This window comes from Macrobrachium nipponense, chromosome 4 (genome assembly GCF_015104395.2).
Source record: "Macrobrachium nipponense isolate FS-2020 chromosome 4, ASM1510439v2, whole genome shotgun sequence".
Taxonomy (NCBI): Eukaryota; Metazoa; Arthropoda; class Malacostraca; order Decapoda; family Palaemonidae; genus Macrobrachium; species Macrobrachium nipponense.
In genome coordinates this window covers 145,308,825-145,331,226 of record NC_061100.1, presented here as the reverse complement: position 1 = coordinate 145,331,226, position 22,402 = coordinate 145,308,825, and the positions used below count along the sequence as shown (strand labels likewise).

At 46.1% G+C, this 22,402-nt stretch overlaps 1 protein-coding gene across 1 annotated transcript in view; it reads left to right on the top strand.

Moving 5' to 3' along the window:
* Positions 1 to 22,402, top strand: part of LOC135211256 (uncharacterized) — a 151,193-nt gene that overhangs the window by 43,269 nt on the left and 85,522 nt on the right. The window lies entirely within an intron of this gene.

Here is a 22,402-nt window from a genome sequence, read left to right as displayed (position 1 = left end):
AGACACAACACAAGCCAAAGTATTCCCGACAGACCAAAGAGTACAGAAATGCAAACAATGTGGGAATGCCTTTCTGGGAAAGCAGACAACAGCCAGCAAGACAGTGGCAGGTGGTGCTGGGAATCCTAAACCTCCCTGGAGAAGCTAGTACCACAAGGAAGGCTACACCTTCGTCCCTACAACTGGAGATGAAGGAGTTTTGGTCACCAACAGTAGATCACCCGTACGAGCAAATTCCCTTGTCGGCAGAAGTGAGGAAAGACTTTGGTCTGTGGTGGGTGGACGACGACAATTCTGACAGTGGGGTGGTCCCCCTTCAAAACAATCCTCCCCAGACCTCTTGCTGTTCTCGGATGCGTCACTAGAAGGCTGGGGAGCCCATATGGAGGAGTTGATGGTGTCAGCAAAATGGAGTTGCAAGGACAGAGAACTCCAATATAAACGTGCTGGAGTTGAAAGCAGCTTTCCTGCTCTACAAGAATTCAGGGAGAGAGTAAAGGGACACTCGGTGGTATTGATGTCAGACAACACCACAGTAGTAGCTTATATAAACAAGCAAGGAGGCCTAGTTTCTCGGCAGTTACATGTGATGACAGTTCAACTTCACCAGTTGGCTATAGAGAACCTGGTAGACATCAAGGCCAGGTATATTCCGGGAAAAAGAAACTAGTGGCCGACAAGTTGAGCCGCAGGGATCAGATTCTGGGCACGGAGTGTGGGCCCTACAACCAACAGGTAGTGGACAGGATGCTCATGTTGTGGGAAGGACCGATCATAGACCCTATTCGCAACCAGGGTACAACAAAAAGTTGGAAGTGTATTGTTTCAGTAGTCCCGGACGCAGAGGCAGCAGCAGAAGATGCGCTACAACACCCCTGGGACAATCTGGACGTGTACGCATTTCCTCCATTTTGTCTAATCCGTCAGGTTCTGAACAGGGTAATGCGGTCTCAGAACCTCAAGATGACCCTGGTAGCCCCGTTATGGCCGAAAGCAGAGTGGTTTCCAGACCTACTGGAACTCCTAGTAGATGTGGCCAAGAGAGTTACCTCCATGGAGCAACCTTCTGTGTCAGCCTCACGTGGAGAGGGTAACACCAGTCGGTGAAGTCCCTATCGCTTCACGGGTGAGGGACTGTCAAGTATCTCCTTCCGAGAGCGAGGGTTTTCGCAGAAAGCATCAACTCAGATAGGCAGGTAATATCAGAAAATCATCTGCGACAGTCAGTAACCAAGGGAAGTGGTCAGCATACTGTGATTGGTGTCGTAGGGGAACGTGTCTCCACTCGGTACCACTATTCAGCAGTTAGCAGACTTTCTGATATCTCAGAACAGAAACATATGTCTGTATCTGCAGTGAAGGGGTACAGGGCTGCTCTAGCCTCAGTCTTACGAATGAAAGGATGTGGACATATCGTCTTCATGGGAGTTGGCCATGCTGATGAGGAGCTTTGAACAGTCATGCCCACCAAAGGAGCTAAAAGCCCCAGATTGGGATCTGACCAAGGTACTGAGTAGTCTGACAAAACCCCCTTACGAACCACTAAGGCAGTCCACGGATAGGAGCCTGACCCTGAAGACAGTCTTCTTATTGGCCCTGGCTTCAACCAAAAGGGTGGGGGAGAGCTACATGGCCTCTCATATCTCATAAAGCACTCGAGAGGTTGGAGATCAATGGTGTGTGAGTTTGTCCCAGATTCGTGGCAAAGACCCAAAATCCAACAATAGTAGACGGCAGATTCGACTCCTTTACCATACCTTCCTTGGCAGACTTTGTAGACAACGACAAAGCTGAAATGCTCCTGTGCCCCGTCAGGGCACTAAGGGAGTACTTAAAGAGAACAAGGCACCTCAGGCCGGGGTGCCAGAGGTTGTTCGTAAGTACAGGACGGAACAAGAAGGAAGTGTCCAAGAATACAATATCATTTTGGCTAAGGGAGACAATCAGAAATGCTTATACTGCAGAAGACAGAGGGTCAGATAGCCAGTGGGAGCTAGAGCTCATGACATCAGGGGTGTGAGTGCTTCCCTGGCATTTAAGAAGAACATGTCCTGTGGATAAAATTCTGAAAGCTGGCGTGTGAAAGCGCCAACAACTTTCACCTCATTTTATTTGAAAGATGTTTGGCCCATAGATCCTTGGACACCTTTTCCTTGGGTCCAGTGGTGGCGGCCCAACAAGTGATATAGTTCATCCAGTGCCCCTGGCGGGTCAGTTTGCGTCTAGTCTAAGATGAAGGTATGAAACGTAGAATGAATGGGATGACTGTCTTTTTTCTTTACTACTTTCTTCCTACTCCTTTAACTACGGGCAATATGAAGGAGAGTACCGTCATGTGCTGGAACGGACTAGATGCAGGTGAGATGGTCAGCCATACTGTGAAGCTATCTTAGCTGATGATATACTTTTCAGTAGCAACACACCCCTCTGGTTAATAAGGAAAGAGGGTGAAGGTGGATCCAGTCGCAAGGGACAAGAGTAAACAGTAGAATGGTATCTACACCCAGTGGGAGGAAACCAATAGATCCGCTTATATCTTTGGTCCTAGGTTCATTGTCCATTCTCTAAAATTTCCCTATATATTCGGAAATGGATAGGTGGCAAACTTCCAGTCAGTTGTAGAGCACTTACCTCCCTCCAATAGTAAGTCTATTCTAATGTTAAGACCGAAGGTTTGTTTTCGTGTATGAACAAATACCAAATTTGTAACTAATTTGTATTTTTCATAACTAACAAACCTGAGGTCTTAACAGTTAAAGGCCCACCTCGAACCACCCCTCTAGCAGTCTAAACTGGGTTAGAAATATAACTGATGGGTCACAGGTAGCCGTGGGCATTCTGGGTATACATGCCCCGTGACCTGGTATAGATGCCATTAGTCCCTGGATCTCACAAGTGTAATTTTAATTCTACGGTTTCCAGCTTGGCGCTAGTAAATCCTAATGTTAAGACCTCAGGTTTGTTAGTTATGAAAAAATACAAATTAGTTACAAATTTGGTATTTTCTTCTGTCGGATCGGCGTCGTAACCCTAGAACGTGTTGTAGGCTGGAAATACAATTCACTGGGGTGTTTTTGTGGGGCTTGGAACGGATTAAGCATTTTACATGTAAAATGTGGTTCGTTTGTTCAAGATACGAAAACTCATGATACGAAGGCCAGCCCTCGGAACGGATTAATTTCGTATCTCGAGGTACCACTGTACTTCTCACATCGGGGTACCTCTCTCATAAACACCGCCTTTTGCATTTCCTGCTCACTCTCATCTCACTTTTGCTTTCGCTACTTCCATTCTGACCTTTCTTACTAGTCACACCTTTCTTACCCTTCTTCCTACCTACTAATTCCCACTTACCACTATCTAAATCACTCTCATCCTGTACCTTACTCTCAACCATATTCTCATCTTCATTCTCTTTTTATCTTTCCTACCATCCTTACTGATCTTCTTCCCCTTTAGCAGCCCTTTCTTTACTCTCAACTCCCTTCTTACTTTCTGCGTGATCTATCCCTATTTTGTGCTTCTCTTTCTTCTGCTCATATCACTTTCCTCACTACCACAGCCATATCACTTTCCTCCACTAACACTTTCATCCACTTGTTCTTTCACTTTCTTAATCGCTCTGGCCCGTCACAAGACCCAGAAGCCTACGTTCTGACAGCTCCTCTCCAATAAGTTATCTCATCATCTCTTGCACAGCATTCATCATCAATCCCAACTTCTCATCCATCTTCTCAACCATCCATTGTTCAGCCTCTTTCCCTTCCTCTTTCATTCCCTCTTCCACACTCCTCATCATTCCTCTAAACTCTTCTAACTCCCTCTTATACTTCTCACATCCAATCCAGCCTCTCATTCTCCAATTCCATTGCGTTTCCCAACTTCCCTCACCAAACTTCAGCTCCTCTTCAACCTCTCAATCTGTCCATCCTTACTTTTCCTACCCTACCTCATATGGTATGATACACCAACCATCCTGTCTCTGCCATTCTAGCAGTCCCTCTTCGTGCGCCAAAAATAATGTAGCAGAATCTGTGCCACCCACTGGGTACGGCCGCCAGGATGAAACAACCGCCAGAAATCACAGCACAAAACAACCCAACAAGTACTACAACCACACAACTCAACAGCACAACAAATCACTGTGTAGGTGAATACCAGCAACATTCACAAGCTTAACAACCTTCCAATGCACAAGTACAATAAACTTCAGCAATACAGGCACAGCAAACTGCTAACAATGCATATAACCAGCAAATCAAACAACTTCAGAAAACACACAATACAACTGACCATCCAATGCCAAGACCACTCACTGGGAAAATTGACTGTCCATCACAGACTCTGATCATAGACTGCCTGACTGACTGACCGGGAAACCGCGCCAGCAGACAACCTAGACGATCACCCAACAAGCAAACCACTCATTAACTATCCATCCACTCTTTCTCTCTTTCTCTCGATAGCTTGCTCACTCACTCTCTTCAGAAAGACACGCACTAACACGATACCATACAGCAACACCAGACACGAACTTGACATATCAATATACGAAAACATTTAAACTCTCAATTATTCCTGACAACTACAAACAACCCAACGATGCTCTCTCTCTCTCTCTCTTCTCTCTTCCTTTCCTCTCTCTCTCTTCTCCTCTCTCTCTCTCCTCTCTCTCTCTCGTTTCTTCTCTTCTCCTTCTCTTTCTCCCTCAAAATCGTTTCAAATGTAACTACCATACATGCTATTTCATATATTTGTAAATGATATTTGTTTTAATGATAATAATAATAATAATGATAATAATAATAGTTTTTATAATTCAGCTCAAGGCCATATAGGCAGTCCCCGGGTTACAATGGGGGTTCTGTTCTTGAGACACGTCGTAAGCCGAAAATTGTCGTAAGCGGGAACATTGTCAAAAATCCTAAGAAAACCGTACTTTTAATACTTTTGGTGCATTGAAAACTATGTAAACTGCATTCTTATTGCATTTTTTCATAAAAAAAAACCTTCAAATATTGATTGTTTTGCAATTTTGGTGTCATTTCATCTGCCAGATCAGTGTTTTAGGTGTCGTAACCCTGGAACATGTGTTGTAACCCTAGAAATAATTTCTGATGAATATAATTGAAAAGCGCCTTAACCTCGGAACGTTGTAAGCCGAACCCATCGTAATCCGGGGACTGCCTTACATGGAATATACAAAGAATAGACAACATACAGTCTATGTTGATACATAGGATAACATGATAACAAAAGAAAACCAAAGATTAATCAGCAATATCCATATTTGCTGAGGTAGTATAAAAGAAGGTAATCAAAATAATGGTTATGACCGTACTAAGATTAAGAATAATTAAAAATATAATGTACGAACTATATTGATTATAATCACAGCAATAATGAAAAAAAGGAAAATACCAGTAATGACAATAATCATAGCAATACAATTATAAGAACAGATTCTGCAGATGACATTTTGCAAAAACAAGAGATTAAGTCATTTAGGGAACAGACGCCTCATTTTCCCATCTTCCCCACAATTGAGATCTTCTTACCTCACTACTTAAGTGTGTATGAGCGAATTGCTCCTGTTTTGCAGTCGGGTGATCACACTGGTAGCAAGGAGTGTTTGTGAGGTGTCTCAAAATGTCATTATGAACAACAGTTATACATTTCATAGTCTCCTTGGTGTAGTTCGTCCACAGAGAACACCCATAGATGCTGTAGCAATACAAGCGGAAGAGCAGCAGTTTCAAGTCTCGGTGACAGAAGGCAAACCTCCTTGCAATCATGTTGCCAGTTGCACATAGTTTACGATGCCTCTGTTCTATGTCTGCCGTATCTTTTAGGTCGTCCGTGATAATGTGACCCAAATATGGAAATTCGTGCACCTATTCCAGCCAATGGTTTCCAAAGGAAAAACTTAGGGTTCTGCAATTTGCTTAAGTGTTTTCAGGAGCAGCGACATGCACTGAGTCTTGGTTTCGTTGTATAGGATATTAAAAATTCCTCCTTTGCATATTGGCGGCAAGCGTCGATGAGTCGTTGGAGACCTTGCACTGACTGGGAAAACAGAACCATATCGTCACCGAAACAGAGGTTGTTTATAGTTGTCATTGACAGTGCATCCAGTTGGGAGTGAATTCAGTTTAACACTCAAGGCATCTGTGTACGTATTAAATAGGTATGGGGAGAGAATGCCTCTTGCCGAAGCCCAATTAGGGAGCCGAAGGTGTGCGACAATACATTACTCCATTTGACACAGAATTGCTGTGTGGAAAACCAGCAATATTGGAGGCAGGGCCGATGTAACATTTTGCTTCAGTCCTCCCTGCTGACATGGCAGCAAACTTATCTAATAAAACAGTCCAATCTCTTAAGAACCGCCTGGCATAAAGCCTCAGACAGATCAGCAAGAGAAGGGGCCAATGATATGGAAGGGAGATGCAGCAAATTGGCATAGATGACATCATGGCAGCAAATGATGACGACATAAACGAGCGAGGCAGCACAGCGGAGACTACTGGGAGTGACGTCATTGATGGAAGTGACGTCACAGCTTCCCCTCAATCCGAACGGGAAGCAGACGCCACTGGCAGAGGGATACCAAATGACTGACCCCGTGATGTCACTAGTGGGCTGACGCCACGGCTTCCCTCTGACTTGAAGAAGCGGCAGTCATCACTGGTGGAGCAATAGAAAATGGCTGACCTCGGCTACCCACGAAGACGAGGCCAGGAGAAGGGGGGAGGGCCTGGACAGCATGAGGATGGTTGGTAGTGAGCATCCATGAAGTGTTTGTCAGGAAACCCTCCAAGGAGGGGTGGACCTTGGAGGGTGGACCTTGGAGGGTGGACCCTGTAGCCCAAGCATTTCCCAAAGTGCCACCATTTTGGATGCCTCCGACTCTGAAATAAAAGACATTGATGAAACAGCCTCCTTTCCTTTCAGGAATCAAATTAACTCCCGAGGAAGAATGGGTGAAATTACATAAATCAGCCTGAATGCCTCCTGATACTTCCAACGATGAATCGTGGAAGAAAGGGAAGGGGACAAAGGCACAACTCTAGCATGGGTGTGACAGCAGCAGCAGGAGACAAAGCATCGTTAAGAGGAGAAGAAAAACCCTCCCACAAAGGAAGAGTGGAAACCCTACGATGCTCCCTCTCACATTAAGATAACTTCCACTGCTCTCTAGGCCACGCACAGCATTCCGTGCAGGGATTCATTATTGTACAAAGGTTAGAACGACACCTACTACAAGTGACGCGTGGGTCCGTCGCAGCCAAAGCCAAAAAATGAGAACATGGAAAACCTGCAGTTCCAGGGCATACACATTGACGAGGGCTGAGAAGGAGCAGATGAAGCCAGCCGAGAGAGGCAACCACAAAACTATCATCCAGGCGGTTTTAAGAAAGACTGACGCTGTGACGTGGGTGTGTGGTCCTTGACCACTCTTCATCCGATATACGCATGTGTTGCCAGATCAAACAAGATTTCTTGCTTTCATCTGCGATTTAACCGGATCCAGCTAGGAGCTAGAAATGATCCTATTGTTAAGACCTCAGGTTTGTATAGATGAAAAATACAAATTGTCTTGGAAAATTTTGCATATTAGATTTAGGGGTATGCCTCGTGTATGCAGCTTCAGGAAGAGCTACAGCTAGTTTAATCTGTCAAATGCTTTTCGCACGTCCACAAAACAGGAGAGGCTGATGATAGGTAATAGTTCAGCAATTCTTTCAGTTTGTAGATGCAGGTGTCGGTTGAGTACTTTGCTTTAAATCCGAACTGGTTGTCAGTGGTGTGTAGAGAGGGGAGAAGTCTCAGTAGAAGAGCCGACTCATGTATCTTTGATGCGATCATTGTGATTGCAATCAGCGGGTAATTGCCAGGGTCAGCTGCATCCTTTAGCTTGTTTTTCATTAATGGTATCAAGTGAACTAAGATTAGGGAGTCGGAAGAAATTGGTGAATTATGCACGCAATGAAAAGGGCAGCTAGAAAAATGTAGATTATCGGATGGCAGAATATGAAGGCTTCCGAGGGAAGACCATCACAGCCAGGCGATTTATTGTTAGGCAGGCTGTTTATGACATCGCTGATGTTACCTGGCGTAATATCATCTGCAAAATGAAATTGAATGTTATCAGTAAGGAGGTTATCTACATCCTTTTGGAAGTCTTGATCGTTTATGCAATTCAGGATATTGCTGAAGTGATCACCCCACATACGAGTAGGAGGGAGGGAGGGAGGAGCATCGCTAATATGGAGAGCATGATTTAGACTGAAGCGAGTGAGTTCATTATAAAATTGTTTTGTGGGATGAGAATTAAGGTCCCCAACTTTACAAATATGATCAGCAGGAGAATCATGAATAATACTGTGTAACTCACCTAGGATCTTGCTGTATTGATCAAAATTATTGTTATTTTCCCAGGGCATATAAACATTAATTATTAGGATTTTAGACTCCTTTATTGTCACCTGAAGTCCCAGCAATCTGTCATTCCTTAAGTCTTCACATTTACCATATTGTCTGACGATTTGTGCCACAGGAAAGAGAGGCCCCCTTTTGGGCGACTGGCTATGATTTGATCTATAACTTGCATCGATGAATTCGAGAAGGTTCTGAAGTCTTCATGTATTGAATCGCAGATGACAAGGTTATGTGGCCAGAGGAGCATTTCTTGCAATGCATTGATGCCTTTGAAGTTTTTGCAGAACGTGTTTAGAAGAGGAATGTTCCTCTTGAGGCCAAAAATATTCCAAGAGATTATGTTTAATGTATCCATGGCTACTCACGAAGATGGAAGATGAATGCGCTGATCATTTGGGTGGATGGGCGATTAGCCAGGGGGAGTGGGCAGTCACTCGCCGTGGGCGGTTGGCTGGCACTTGTGGTGGAAGTGACCCTGGTTGGGGTGTGAGTAAGTTCTCCTGTGGGGGGGGGGGGGGGTTGTCCTGGATTAGGTTGTATCTTGAAACTAATATATGTATTAGGACCGAAACTCTCGCCTTTAGGAACATCGAGATGTTGAAATGGGCAGTGTTTTTATATTACTAGAGTCCGATTGTCTTTGATACTTTAATGTGACAATGACTTGTTGATATAAAGTTTATTACTATTAATATTTTGGGGTTATGCATACATTTAAGTTATTTTTAAATGCATGTCTGAGTATATGAAATGTTAAAATATTCATACATTATGAATGTTTCAGGCCTAGTTGCCAGAATGCCCTATAGTGTTAAATATGAAGTACTATGTAGTTAGTGATCAATTACTTATTGATTATTTTCATGAAAGTAATCAGTAACCAAAATTACCAGAGGTGCTGGCATTTTGCCTCTTTCCTCCTATCTGTCACCTACCGACTCCCTTCGCCTCCCAAACTTAACGCCAATTCTTACTCCTCCTATCTTTATCATTTGTTCCCGTGCCTGGCTCCATCACTTCCTTCCCATGCTTTGCCACATTTTATTTTGATTATCATGAGTTATCAATGTAACAGTAAAGTTTTGTGTAGTGGAAGAATCAGCTACTTATTCCTTGTTTTTCCTAGACAAAGGTCGCTGTCCCGCTCCCCCGCATCTGGGAGAAGACATACCAGAAGTCCAAGGGAGGTCAGGGGTTACATACAGGTAATTGCTACCTCAGTCAAACCTGTCGTCTGTCCCAGGTATCAACAGACAGCCGCTGGAAAGGCGTCTTTCTGGATGTGTTAGAGACTTTAAAGTCACTGTCCTGCTCCTCCGCACAGAGGAGAAGACATACTGCTAGTTGAAGGGAGTCCGAGGGGGCTGCCCCCAGTAGTTGTCCCTTCGGTTGATCTTGTAACTTTTCCAGGTATCAGCAGACAGCCATTGAAAAAGCATCTTGATGGATGTGTAGTGAGGAGGGATTTTTCCCTCTCGGTCAAACCTGTCGTGAGCGTATAGGTTTCGACCGAATGCCGCTGGAAAAGCATATCAGTGTACAGTTGTTGTTCTATTCCAGTGGTTCATCACCTAATAGGTCGCGTTGATGACATGATTCTTTGGTCTCTTGACTGCTGAAGAGGTATTCTTCAGTTGATGAAGCCTCCCACCCTTGCAGTCATGCTTGTCCGACTCCTCACAGTCGATGTTCTACTCACAACTCAGCTGATTCGACTCACAATTGATGTTTGACTTGCAACTCAGCTGATATGACTGTCAGTTGATTTCTTACTTGAGACTCGGCTGATTCGACTCACAGTCAATGTTTGACTCGCAACTCAGCTGATTCGACTGAATGGAGTGCAATGGGAGTTTTTCTCCTTCGGTTGAACTGGTCATGCATTTATTTGGTAGGCTCCTATTGACCGAGCATCAGCTTAATTCTTCTTCACTTTAAAGAGAAAAAGAATAAGGACTGGAAGCGGACCTCCTTCATTCTCTAATGAAGAGAGCGAACTTGAAGCTATCCTGAAGGAAAGCTTCTATGGTGATAACAGGACACTGAAGACGACTAGTTCATACCGAACTGGCTGTTCGCAAGACGAGAACACTTAACTGGAAAGATCCTAAGATCGAACCAAGAACATAGGCTTTCGCATCTGAACTCTGGGGAGAGTATTCAGTAGATTTCCTCTTATTCAGGATGACTGTTTTTGTCTGCTCTTGTCGGAACTAGCGGGAGCAGGTGATAATGCATGCAATCATCAACTTGCGGTATGATGGCAATCCAAAGACTTAAGAAACATATTTGCCTAAGCGAAAAAGACGCTTCCTAAAGGGAGAGTAGAGGTTTTCACCCAACAAACAATACAATGCATTCTCTTCCCACAACTGGTTCAATAGCAAGAATGTGAGAGAGAATGGAGTAGAGTTGACAGCGCCAAAAAATGGCGAGAATTTGCCACTTCTCGCCATGCATCTGTCTTCGTGATTGAAACTTCCCGATGAGGACTACATAAGGAACCTCTTCCTCGACTCTTGTGATGTCCTGTTCAAGTGATGGCTAGCGAAAGATGATTTAGTGTCGATGAAGATGAAAGAGGAGACTGTGTTGTCGTGCGTCCAATAGGAAGCACCAGACTACCAACAGCTGGTGCAAGGTGAGGTGTGGAAAACACAGAGCAAGCTGGAGCAAGGGAGTGGACACCTCAGATGGTGCAGAGCGCCTGGACAGGGAACTGGTGCTTGACAAAGGAGGCCCGATATGAGAGAGATTCGAGCGGCTAGGCGCCAATACGTGGAACTCATCATGAGAATCTTGTACTATTCTGATGAGTGTCTAGAATAAAAGTAGTACATATTGAGAAGGCTCATAATATACCAATGCAGGAGCAGAGTTATAATCCACTTCTTTGTATTCTTGATATTCTGGTAAATAATCAGTGTGCTTATGAAATAGCATCATCATAATTCACAGTAGTAATATAAATTAATGCCTTCTGTATCTTCTCACATGCTACATATTTTACTACTCTATGACAATTATGGTCCAGGAAATCAAAAGATTCTTAAGGCAGTTATTTCTAATTTTATCAGCATCTGATCATCAGGTAAGAATACCAAAGAGTTGTGACATCACTTACCAACTAAAAGATGATTTAGGATAATTGAAACAGAAGACCTATACAGTGTACAACACATACTAAATTTTGAATAGTTTTTGTCAAAGATACACTCATATTCTACCTAAAGTTCTCTTCTCTTAGCTTTCATGATTGGTACTTTCCACAACTTTATTGTGTTGAGACAGCAGATGAAATTCTCTGAATGGGCACAAAGTTCCTTTCACGCTTAACCCTTAGGAGCCGGGGTAATATGTATATCGATATGCAGCACCCTATGCCGGCAAAACTTTGAGGTCAGCAAATTTATGAAAAGAACATATCAGTGGAAAGAGGAAGATATGCAAATGCACATGGTGAAAGAAAAAAATTCTAAAAATATTTCCCAACCTTCCTTGAGTTGAAAATGACTATTTACATCCCTTGTAAATTTTATCAACTTATATATGTTTTTTCCAATAAATAATTTTATTTTATTTTGTGAAATAATAATTACAACTCATGTAATATCAAACAGATAAGAAATAGAATCGGCAACAAATTCTTTGTGTGTTTGTTGAGAAATATTACGTGAATTTATTGAGAACGAAGATTCAGTAACTTTTTTATTTGTACATGTTTTTCTAATATTTCTTTGCATTTTCTTTGCAAAATTACATTTACAATGACATACTATTGTAAAAGACAAGAACAAAAACCAACAGCAACCCTTTAGTATATTTATGAGCAAATTTACAAAAAGACTTCATGCGAGAGAGAGACTTATTACATTCCCCCTTCAAATCAGAAGCAGAACTGAAGTCCTGAGATGCCCAGACTCGTTATTTTAGCCAGTGTAAAAGTTGCCATTAATGAATTTATGGGCTATAAAAGTATTGGCACATCTTTTTTGCCCAATTCTTTGGAAATCAGTGGTGAATAATATTGTTTGTTCCGATGTGAGATGCTTACCTCGAACCATTACAGTGTAGATTCCCGGATGTTGATCCAGGCCAGGCCCATGCCCTAAGGGGTTGAAGACCGCATGACCTTCTGACCTGCTCGCCAGTGCTTCCTTGGTTGCAGGTGCGCTCACACACTCCTCGTCATCCAGTGTCCGGCCTGATTCCTTTGTTTCCTGTCTGTGATTGTGTTGCCTGTGTGTGTTTCGAGTGTGTGATGTTGGTCTTGGGGTCTCAGCGTTGTTGTCCCGGTCCTGAAGGCCGGGCTTGTGAGGCTTTTCTGTCGCCCCTCCTGATTGATCCCCACTCCCTGTGTAACTTGGTCGTTGGGGACACATGCTCGAGTGAGAACACATGTGAGGAGTTTGCCTCGTGGCCCTCACACCAGTGGGATTTGGCTTCCACCAAGCGGAAGAAGAAGCCTTCCACCAAGTGGAAGAAGAAGCCTAAGTCCTCGTTGGCAAAGACGTCAGGTGGTTCAAGGAGTAGGAGCATCAGTCGAGACTGTGGCACCCCTTCCCCATCGGTAACTTCAGAGAGGAAGTCTCCTGCTCTTCAGCAGGTTCATTTCCCTGCCTTCTCCCAGTGAGAGGGCCTAGGTGAGTCCGTTGCCCTAGAGAGGGACCCGACAAGCCTTTTTCCCTGCAAGTCACAACCAAGTCCTCTGCAGCGCTGAAGGAATGCTGGACTCGGGTGCAGTTACAGGGCACCCCGTCCTGGGCCTTGCTGAGAGCTTCAGTCCAGGCTGCGAGCTCGGCGCTCCCTACTCCTGAGCGAAGCACGCCACTCTTGCCCACGGCCAGGCCGGCATGCCCGGCCTCGGCTTCCCCCGCTCTCCCCGCTCTTTCCTCCCACTGCAAGGGGTCCCCGCCCTAGCAGGCACGATGTTCCGACAGAGCCTGCCGAGCTGGAGGAGCCGGGTTCTGCCTTGTGAGCGCCCTGCCGGAGTGTCCCGCCCTCAGTGGTTGTGTCCCTGAGTCAGCCAAGGCGTTCCCCCAGCTCATCTCAAGACAGGAGGACAAGAGTTCACCCAGTTCCTCCTCGAGGGAGAGGTCCTCCCATAGGAGAAGACGCTCCACCAAGAGAAGCTGCCGTCATAAGAGAGGTAGGTGCAGCCACTACTCCTCGTCCTCGAGCCGGTCCTCCCGCTCACCTCGTTGTAGCCGGGACCGGAAGGGTGGTAGGAGGAGCGACAGGTGCAGGGACGACTCCCGCCGTAGGCGACAGTGTTCCCCTTCAGCCCTTCCTCCGAGAGAGACCCCCACCTCCGTGGTTCCCATGACAGCTCCATAGCCAGGGTTCACCTCCAACCCTCTGCTTGCCCCTCCCTCAGTCCCGATGGATCCCGCAGTGACCTCCAAGACTGAGCGGGTTCCTTTCTTCTGTGCCGCTCCTGCTCTCGTCCCCTTCCCGGAATGAGCACGGGGCTGGTCCCTCTTTAGGGGGCTCTGAGTCTCCTCCTCAGGGTGGTCCAGTTGAACCCCCCCCCCCCCCTCCCTGGCAGGAGGTTGGTTTCCAGCTGGGTTTAGGTTCCCTCCATAGAGGGCCTCTTGTGTCCCCCCAAGCCAGGCATGGCCCCTCGACCCCGTCGCAGGACACTGAGGATGAGACCTTCGTCCAGGAAGATCTCCAGAATGCCCTGGAGGAGTTAGGTCCAGTTGACGAAAGCTCCTCTTTTTGGCGTGTCCTCTCCCTCATCAGGACCATGAACTGGCTGGAGGAGCCAGCTCCGACGAGGGAAGATAATAGGTCCTTGACCGTCGATCTTCTGTTCAGGGATCTGGAGGAGGCCAAGCCCCCCCTCAGCCTTCCTAGAGCCACCAACTCTGTGAGGGCCCTGTCAGCGGTAGACTGTGTCATAGCAGGGTCGAATAACTCCCTGCAGTCTCATAGTTTGGCTAAGCTGCTCCTGGCAGTCATGCTTTGTGCCCCAGGAAGGGAACTCCTCCTACCTAAGTCGGTGAAGGGTAACTTGTCCGCCCTGTCCCCTGGCCTCTCGGAGTAGAGGCTCATGTCAGGCCTAGTCTCCTTATCCCATCAGGAAGCTATGGCCATGGAGGTCACAGCTTGGACTTCTATTCATGTGGCATCATGGCTAGACCTCTGGTACCCCATGCTCCACGACTTGAAGGACGAGGCCTCCCTTGCCCAATTCAAAGAGCTATTCCTGTGTGGGGGCAAGTCCTTGGGTTTCTTCATGACCAAGCTGGTCACATCATGGGCTAACTGGGTCTTAAGGAGAAGAGACTCAGTTCTAGCGAAGCTCCCTAGGAACATTGCGGAGAGGGAACTCAGGACCCTACGTAACGCTCCGATGAAGGGGGAGGCCCTCTTCCCAGAGAAGTTAGTAGAGAAGGCCTTAGAACGGTGGAGGAAGGCTAGCTGGAACTCCATCGTGTACAGGGCCTCTTCCCTGCGGCAGTCAACGCCTAGAAGACCCCAAGATAAACAAAAGCCTCAGAGTCGGATGGGACCCGCCTCCTCCTCTGCCCCCGTGGATTCGTCCTCTAAGGTCTGGGGAGACCAGGGAACTCAGCCCTCCTCCAGGGCCCCTCCCCCTTCCTAGTCTTCGTTCAGGCCCAGACCCCGTTTCCTCCAGAAGGGGTCGTAACAACTGCTTCCCCAGGAGGAAGTAGGAGTTGAGGCCCCCTGCTGAGCCTATCACCACCGGTGGGGGTTGCCTATCAAGCTGTTGGCAGAACTGGGAGGATCATGGAGCCAATCCCTGGACAGTCCAAGTCCTTAGGGACAGCTACTAGATCCCCTTCCTAGACCGGAAGCCTCCCCTGACGGGGGAGCTGGACAGTCTGTCTTTCCAGCCCCAGAACCCCTGTCACAGGGGGGCCTTAAGGCTAGAAGTTCAGGCACTGCTGGAGAAGGGAGCCCTCCAGCAGGTGGTAGACCACTTCCCTGGATTCTTCAGTCACCTCTTCCTGGTGGAGAAGGTCTCGGTGGGGGCGGGGTTGGGGGGTTGGCAACCAGTCCTAGATCTCTTGGTCTTCAATACGAACGTACTCAAGATTCCCTTCAAGATGGAGACTACCCGCTCGGTGCTGGCAGCCTTGAGGGAAGGGGATTTCATGTTGTCCCTGGATCTTAAGGACGCCTACTTCCAGATCCCGGTGCATCCTTTCAGCAGAAAGTATCTGCGTATAAGGTGGGAGGGCCAGAACTTTCAGTTCAAGATGCTCTGCTTCGGTCTGGAAACTGTATTGATAGCTATAAGAAATAATAGTAGATAGGGTAGTGTGAAGAACAGAAAGAGAGAATAATCAAAATACAGTGAAATAACAAGAAAGAGAAGGAGAGAGATTAATCAGAGTATGTACAGTGAAAATAATGGTGTGTGAGTCAAAATTTTATCAACAAGCCTAGACGTAACAAAACCTTAGTCACAGAATGTTGGGCCATAACACCATCACAATTAAAATCTTAGGACCGCCATAAAATGTTTGACCTGTGACCTCGCACCAGACTTACTCAGCTTCTATCAATAATGAAGCTCCACCTCCAGGAGGAGGTATTAACATGTTAACCCCACCTAAAAGGGGGTGGGGAAAGATAAGGAAAAATCCACTCCACGAATCAAGAATTCAGTTGGATGGAGAACTAGAACCTACACCGCCTTAGGAGGTTGTGCCGAATTCGATTTTGGGGTGGCTGATTTGCTTCTAGAACGCCAGCAGAAGAGAGAGAGGACCGGGCGCCATCACAGTAAAGAAGCAAAACCTTGCCAGTGGTCCTAACCAGATTTATAAACTTGGTTGTAACTTATATTCTTTGCAAGAAAGAAACTGCTGTTCGTCTCAAACATAGATCCAGACTGCAGAACAAATCATCAAGAAGAAAGAAGCAGGTAAGAAAAAATACACTTGAGCACTCTACAGAAGCTTAACACAACCGCCCCACAAGTTTTCATGAAGGTGTTCTCGTTGTTGTCGTCATGGGCTCACAAGAGGGGCGTACGCCTCCTCGGGTACCTGGACGACTGGCTACTCCTTTCCTTCTCAAAGGAGCGCTTGGAGGAACAGAGAGACGCCCTCCTGTCCTTTTACAAGACTGGGCATTATCGTGAACTGAGAGAAGTCACAGCTGGACCCCACCACCAGGATGGTGTACCTGGGGATGGAATAGGACTTGCAGAAGGGCCGAGCCTTCCCATCAGAGGACAGTCTGGCAAACCTCCAGAGGATCTCCTCAAGCTTCCTGAGCCACTCCCCGAGACCAGCAAAGGAGTGGCAAAGACTCTTAGGCTGCCTGGTCTTCCAAGAGAAACTTGTGCCCCATGGAAGACTAAGGCTGAGGCCCTTACAATGGGTCCTGAAGTGGGGTAGTCCTAGAAAGAGGACCCTCTTCAGAAGCCAGTGCCCATCTCGTTGGCGGCGAGGAAGGCCCTCGGTTGGTGGTTGGATCCAGCGAACTCTTGCCAAGGTGTGCCCCTGGAGATGCTCCTGTTCACAGACGCGTCAAAGGAAGGTGGGGGCGCACCTGAAGACCCTCTCAAGAGGAGGAACATTGTTAGGGGAGGAGAGAGCCTTCCACATCAACAGGCTAGAGCTTTTGGCGGTACAGCAAGCCCTGGAGGCATTCAAGGAAGTGGTAAGGGGACACTGTGTCCCTGATGTGCGACAATGCCACAGTGGTCGCCTACATCAAGAAGCAGGGAGGTCTAAGATCCCGGGATCTCTGTGAACTGGCGGAGGAGATCTTGAGCCAAGCTGAGGACCTCGGATCCTCCGTTGGCAAGATTCATCCCCGGGAAGCGAAATGTGATTGCCGACAGCCTCAGCAGAGAGTGACAGGTAGTGGGATCCGGTATGGTCCCTGCACCCCGAGGTGGCCAGGGAGCTGATCGGTAGTTGGAGGTCCCCACCCCTGGACCTGTTCGGGACAAGGCTGAATGTGAAGCTGAGACATGTACGCATTCCCCCCCTTCGGAGTCCTTAGGCAGGTCCTCGACCATCTGAGGAGGGCAAAAGGTGCGTCCCTGATGTTGGTCGCCCCAAGGTGGCCTGACAAGGAGTAGGTCCCGGACCTTCTGTCTCTGTCCTCTCAGCCCCCTTGGGAACTGCCCCTCAGGCCAGACCTGTTGAAGCAGCCTCATTTCGAGAGGTTCCACGGAAACCTCCCGGCCCTCTCCCGTCACGGCTGGAGACTATCGAGCGACTGTTGAACAGGAGAGGGTTTTCAGGTAGAGTGGCCTCTCAGATGTTGGGATACCTCAGGAAGTCCTCCTCAAACATCTACCAGGCGAAATGGAAGGATTTTGGGGTCTGGTGTAAGGAGAGGGGCCTGGAACCCCTTCGAGCTAAGGTTCTGGACATCGCTGAATTTTTGGTCCGCCTGAAATTGGACAAAGGCCTCTCAATACCGGAGGCAAAGGAGCCAGGGCCACTCTGGGCCAGGTTTTTCCTCCTGAAAGGGGTAGGTCTGGGGAACTCTAGACCTCTGTTGATGCTCATTAAAAGATTTGAGCAACAGTGGCCCCCCAGCACTGGATTGGTCCCCTGCTGGGACATCACGAGAGTCCTGGATTCCTTGAGGCAACCACCTTTCGAGCCCCTCAAGGACATCTTGGATAGGGAGCTGACCCTCAAGACAGTCTTCCTGCTGGCCCTCACCTCCACTAAGAGGGTGGGAGATCTGCACGGTCTGTCATACAAGGTTCCTCACATAAAGGGCTGGAAAAAACTCTCCATCAGGTTCTTCCCTGCCTTTGTGGCTAAGAACCAGAATCCCTTGGTCTTGGACCTCAGGTTCGTAGAGCTCTCCACCCCCGCCCTACCGAGGTCAGAACAGCCAAAGGATCTCCTCTTTCCCTTGCGGGCAGTACGGAAATATTTGGAGAGGACATCTCAGTTCAGGCCAGGGGTCAGGAAGCTCTTTGTAACCATGGGTCGGGAGAAGAAGGCAGCCTCCAAGAACACCATCTCCTTCTGGCTAAGGGAGACCATTAGGAGAGCCTACAAGAAGGGAGGCCTCCCCCCTCCCCAGGGGGCCAAGCCCCACGACATCAGGGGGATAAGGGCCTTCCCTTTCGTTCTCCAAGAACATGGTGGTAGATCAGGTTCTGATGGTAGGAGTCTGGAATAGGCAGTCGACTTTCACTGCCCACTACCTGAAAGATTGTACTATCACTGGACCCCTCTCTTCCCCCTCTCAGTGTGAGTGAATCTGTGTGTGTGTGTGTGTGTGTGTGTGTGTGTGACCCTTCCCCATACCCTTCATGTCCCTGTCCTTATCCTCCCAGGGCTTCTGGAGTAGATGCAAGACTCTAGGATGGTCTGGTAAGATACACGAAAGTTCGGATGGTTTTTAAGTACAACCTACTGTTTTACATGTTGTCTTAGTTATTCTTACACCAGGCCTTGAGTTAGTGCCTTCTCCAGTCCAACCCCACGTCTCACTGAGCAGGGTTGGGTTCCCACAGGGAGCAGTTGCCCCTTGACCTTGACCCATCATGCCATCCTCCCCTAACCTTCGCCCTCTGCCTAAGAAGTAAGTCTCCACTGTAATGGTTCGAGTTAAGTATCTCGGATCGGAACAAATCACAAATTCTTGGTAATTTGCATTTTTCATAGCAATACTTACATCACACCATGGAGGTGTATTCCCTCCCGAACATCCCCACTTAAGCTTAGGGGAGGCTTCCTCCAACTTTGGTAGGAAGGACTGGCGAGCAGGTCAGAAGGCCAGTTATTTTTTGGCCTGGGTGTGGGATATAACCAGTTATTTTTTGGTTGGGCCCGGATGTCCACTGTAATGGTTCGAGATAAGTAATGCTAGGAAAAATACAAATTACCCAGAATTTGTGATTTATCTACAGGATCAATCCGTCCACTACCCCAAAACTGTCATTACTACTCCCGAGGAGCAATCCGTCCATTAAGGGTTAAGTAATTCAAATCAGCTATGAATGTCACCAAATATTTCAGAATAAGTATGTATGTAATTACTGTTCTGGTGAACAGTAATTATTCAAAATAGTTTCATATCAATGGATAGTTAAATATTTTTCAGTGCTGGTGTTTAACTCCATGACAATGGCAATCTCCTGTTCCTTCTTTTAGAAATTCAAGTAGTTAATGAAGGAACACAATGAGGGAGAGGAGTTGTATGTAGACTACTTACTAGCCCTGGATTAAGATCATCCTTGAAAAAGAGAGCTACTTGTCAACATCTCTTTTTCAGGTAACCTGTAGTAGAGAAGAGAGTCCACTGAAGCATTGTTCACCTCAGTAGTCTTAAGACTGTCTGCTACTACCAGGCAATTTCCAGTATATGTATCTTTTGTGTTGAAGATGGTAATAAGTTCATGTTACTGTCCCCATTCTTAGAGCTCTTAAGTGTCAGTAGAATCATACTTAGGATGATGTAAGCCTCTGCTGGACTGATTTTGTAAAGGGGAATGGTTATGATCAGTATTGTAACTTCAATCACTGCTTCCAAAGCTGGGCAGTCTCTCAGCTGTGGTAGCTGTCATAATCCCAGTAAGAGAAGACCTGCCTTGCTTAATGACTACTAGCATACCCTCTAACCTTACCCGGAGTGCTGGCAGTTATGTTCTCTGTGTTGGTTGGCACTTTTCTTACTATTACCCGGGGTTATGGCTTCCGATAAAGAAGACCTTGGCAAAGTACATTGATCCATAAAAATTTCTACCAGCCACATGATAGATGTCAAAATTCCAAGAAAGAGCAGTTGTTGATGACTAGGGCCAGAGAGCTAAATGTCTCCAATTCACTACTGCCAGAATTGTTCAGTCAATAAAGCATTGTTCATCAGTTGGCAGATACTGTTTGATTCTGTCACTGGAGGGAGAACAGTGACTGCCAGCATCGGCATACACATGTATATCATTTGACTCAGAGGAATCTGCATGAGGGTATTCATGGATGAGGTCATCTTCAACTGAGCCAAGTAGACAGGTAAGGTAGGCTAGTCATTAAGCAAGGCAGTTGAGGCATGGGAATGGCTGGCAATAGAAGTCAGCAGAAAAGGCAGGATGGAGCAGGCATGATGGTCAGTGGCCCAGTCATTAAGCAGTGTGATTTCCAGGCATAAATGTCATCTGGAGACTGGTACTCTTTCACCCCTGTGGGTGGGGGGGGGGGGGGGGGGTTAGTTGTCATCAGTGCACTCAGGCGGTGCAATGTAGGCATTATTTAAGGTTCTTTGCAGCATCCTTCGGCCCCTAGCTGCAATTACTTTCATTCCTTTTACTGTACCTCCTTTCATATTGCCTTTGTCCATCTACTGTCCACCTTTTCCTATCAACTGATTCATAGTGCAACTGCGAGGCTTTCCTCCCGTTACACCATTCAAACCTTTTACTGTCAATTTCCGTTTCAGCGCTGAATGGCCTTAGCTGCCCCAGTGCTTGGCATTATGCCTAAAACCTTTAAATCAATTATGGTACTCTTTCACTATTATCAAACATAGATGACTTAGTTGCAGATCTGAAAACTGAAGACTCCAAAGCAGATGAAGACACCAGTTGCCTCACTCCTTGACCATCTTGTCTTGTACATCCTGCATGTAGTGAAACTATTTCTAGACATCTCGCAGATTAGGAGCAGAAAACACACCTGGCCTTGACTGTTGCTGAGGATCACACCAAGTCCTGGTTGAAGACACTGCAAATATGCACAAAATTATATTATCAAAGTAACTGCGTGTTCAAGCACATTTAAATTGGAAGAAAGGAAAGGATGCTAGTGCAGTACAAAAAACAGACAAAAAAGGAAATCACTATCACAGTTGATTACTTTGAAAATGTGATTAGTAACAGTGTGAAAATATCTCTCTGCCTAAAGAAAGCTGAATACATACATGTAGTAGTTGGAATTAGGTACAGATAGTCTATTAAATAATAAAAAGATTCTTTGTTGCTGTACTATAAATAAGAAAGTAAAATAGGGCACAAATAAGTTAGTGACTCATTAGCCAGTTAATATGACACTGAACCTAAGGAACTTTTACCAAAAAACAGTACCAAATGATGTTAGTATGAATTTATACGCAAAACACTGAAATAGTAATAGACTGGAATGAAGCAAATACTGTGGAATAGCTAAATTCTCAGGAAGAAAAAGTTAATTACAAACAGATAGGTGCACTTTATGAAACCAACTATTCAAAAGACAGTACCAGGGGTTTATGAGCACCTTCTTGATTAAGAATACAATTTATCTCTTACTGTGTGCATTTGAATGAAGAAGCTCGGAAATAGTTAACAATTATATGAAGGTAGTAATGGCTTTCCCTATGGACTTAGCAATTGGGAAATAGTGATTAGAGCAGTTAGCAGCACTTTAGGTTCACAAAAAGTGAACAGGGTGATTGAGGCATTCCTGAGGATTCAGATGGCACATTCATAATGAATCTAGCTGCCTTTGTTTTACAGAAGGAGGCGTCCATGATTATAGAAGTCACGACACCTGATAATTTAAAATCTTCATTCTTATGGATGGAAAACTGTTGAACCTAAGAACATTAGGTGCATGAAAATAGGCATTCATATGAAAAAATTTAGTTATGATGAACCAAGTTGGCTTTCACAGTACAAAAATTAGACATTAGAGAAATGTGTTCACTTGAAATTTATAAATTATTTTTAGAATGAACTCATGTTGGTATATTACTCTGCATCATAGACAGTACAGGCAGTCCTCCAGGTTATCGGTCAGCTTGGTTGATGGCGATCCGGTTTTATGGCTTTTGTCTAGTGCCATAAAATTGGCAATTTATGGCCGAGTTTCGGTATTGGCGCCATAAGGTACTGATAATAGAGTTATGGCATCATATCATATTCAGCAGAGGTGCCATAAATCGCCGAGTTTTCGGTTAATAGCGGTTTTCACTTATCAGCACCCGGCCGATAACCAGGGACTGCCTGTAGTACTATAATTCATTT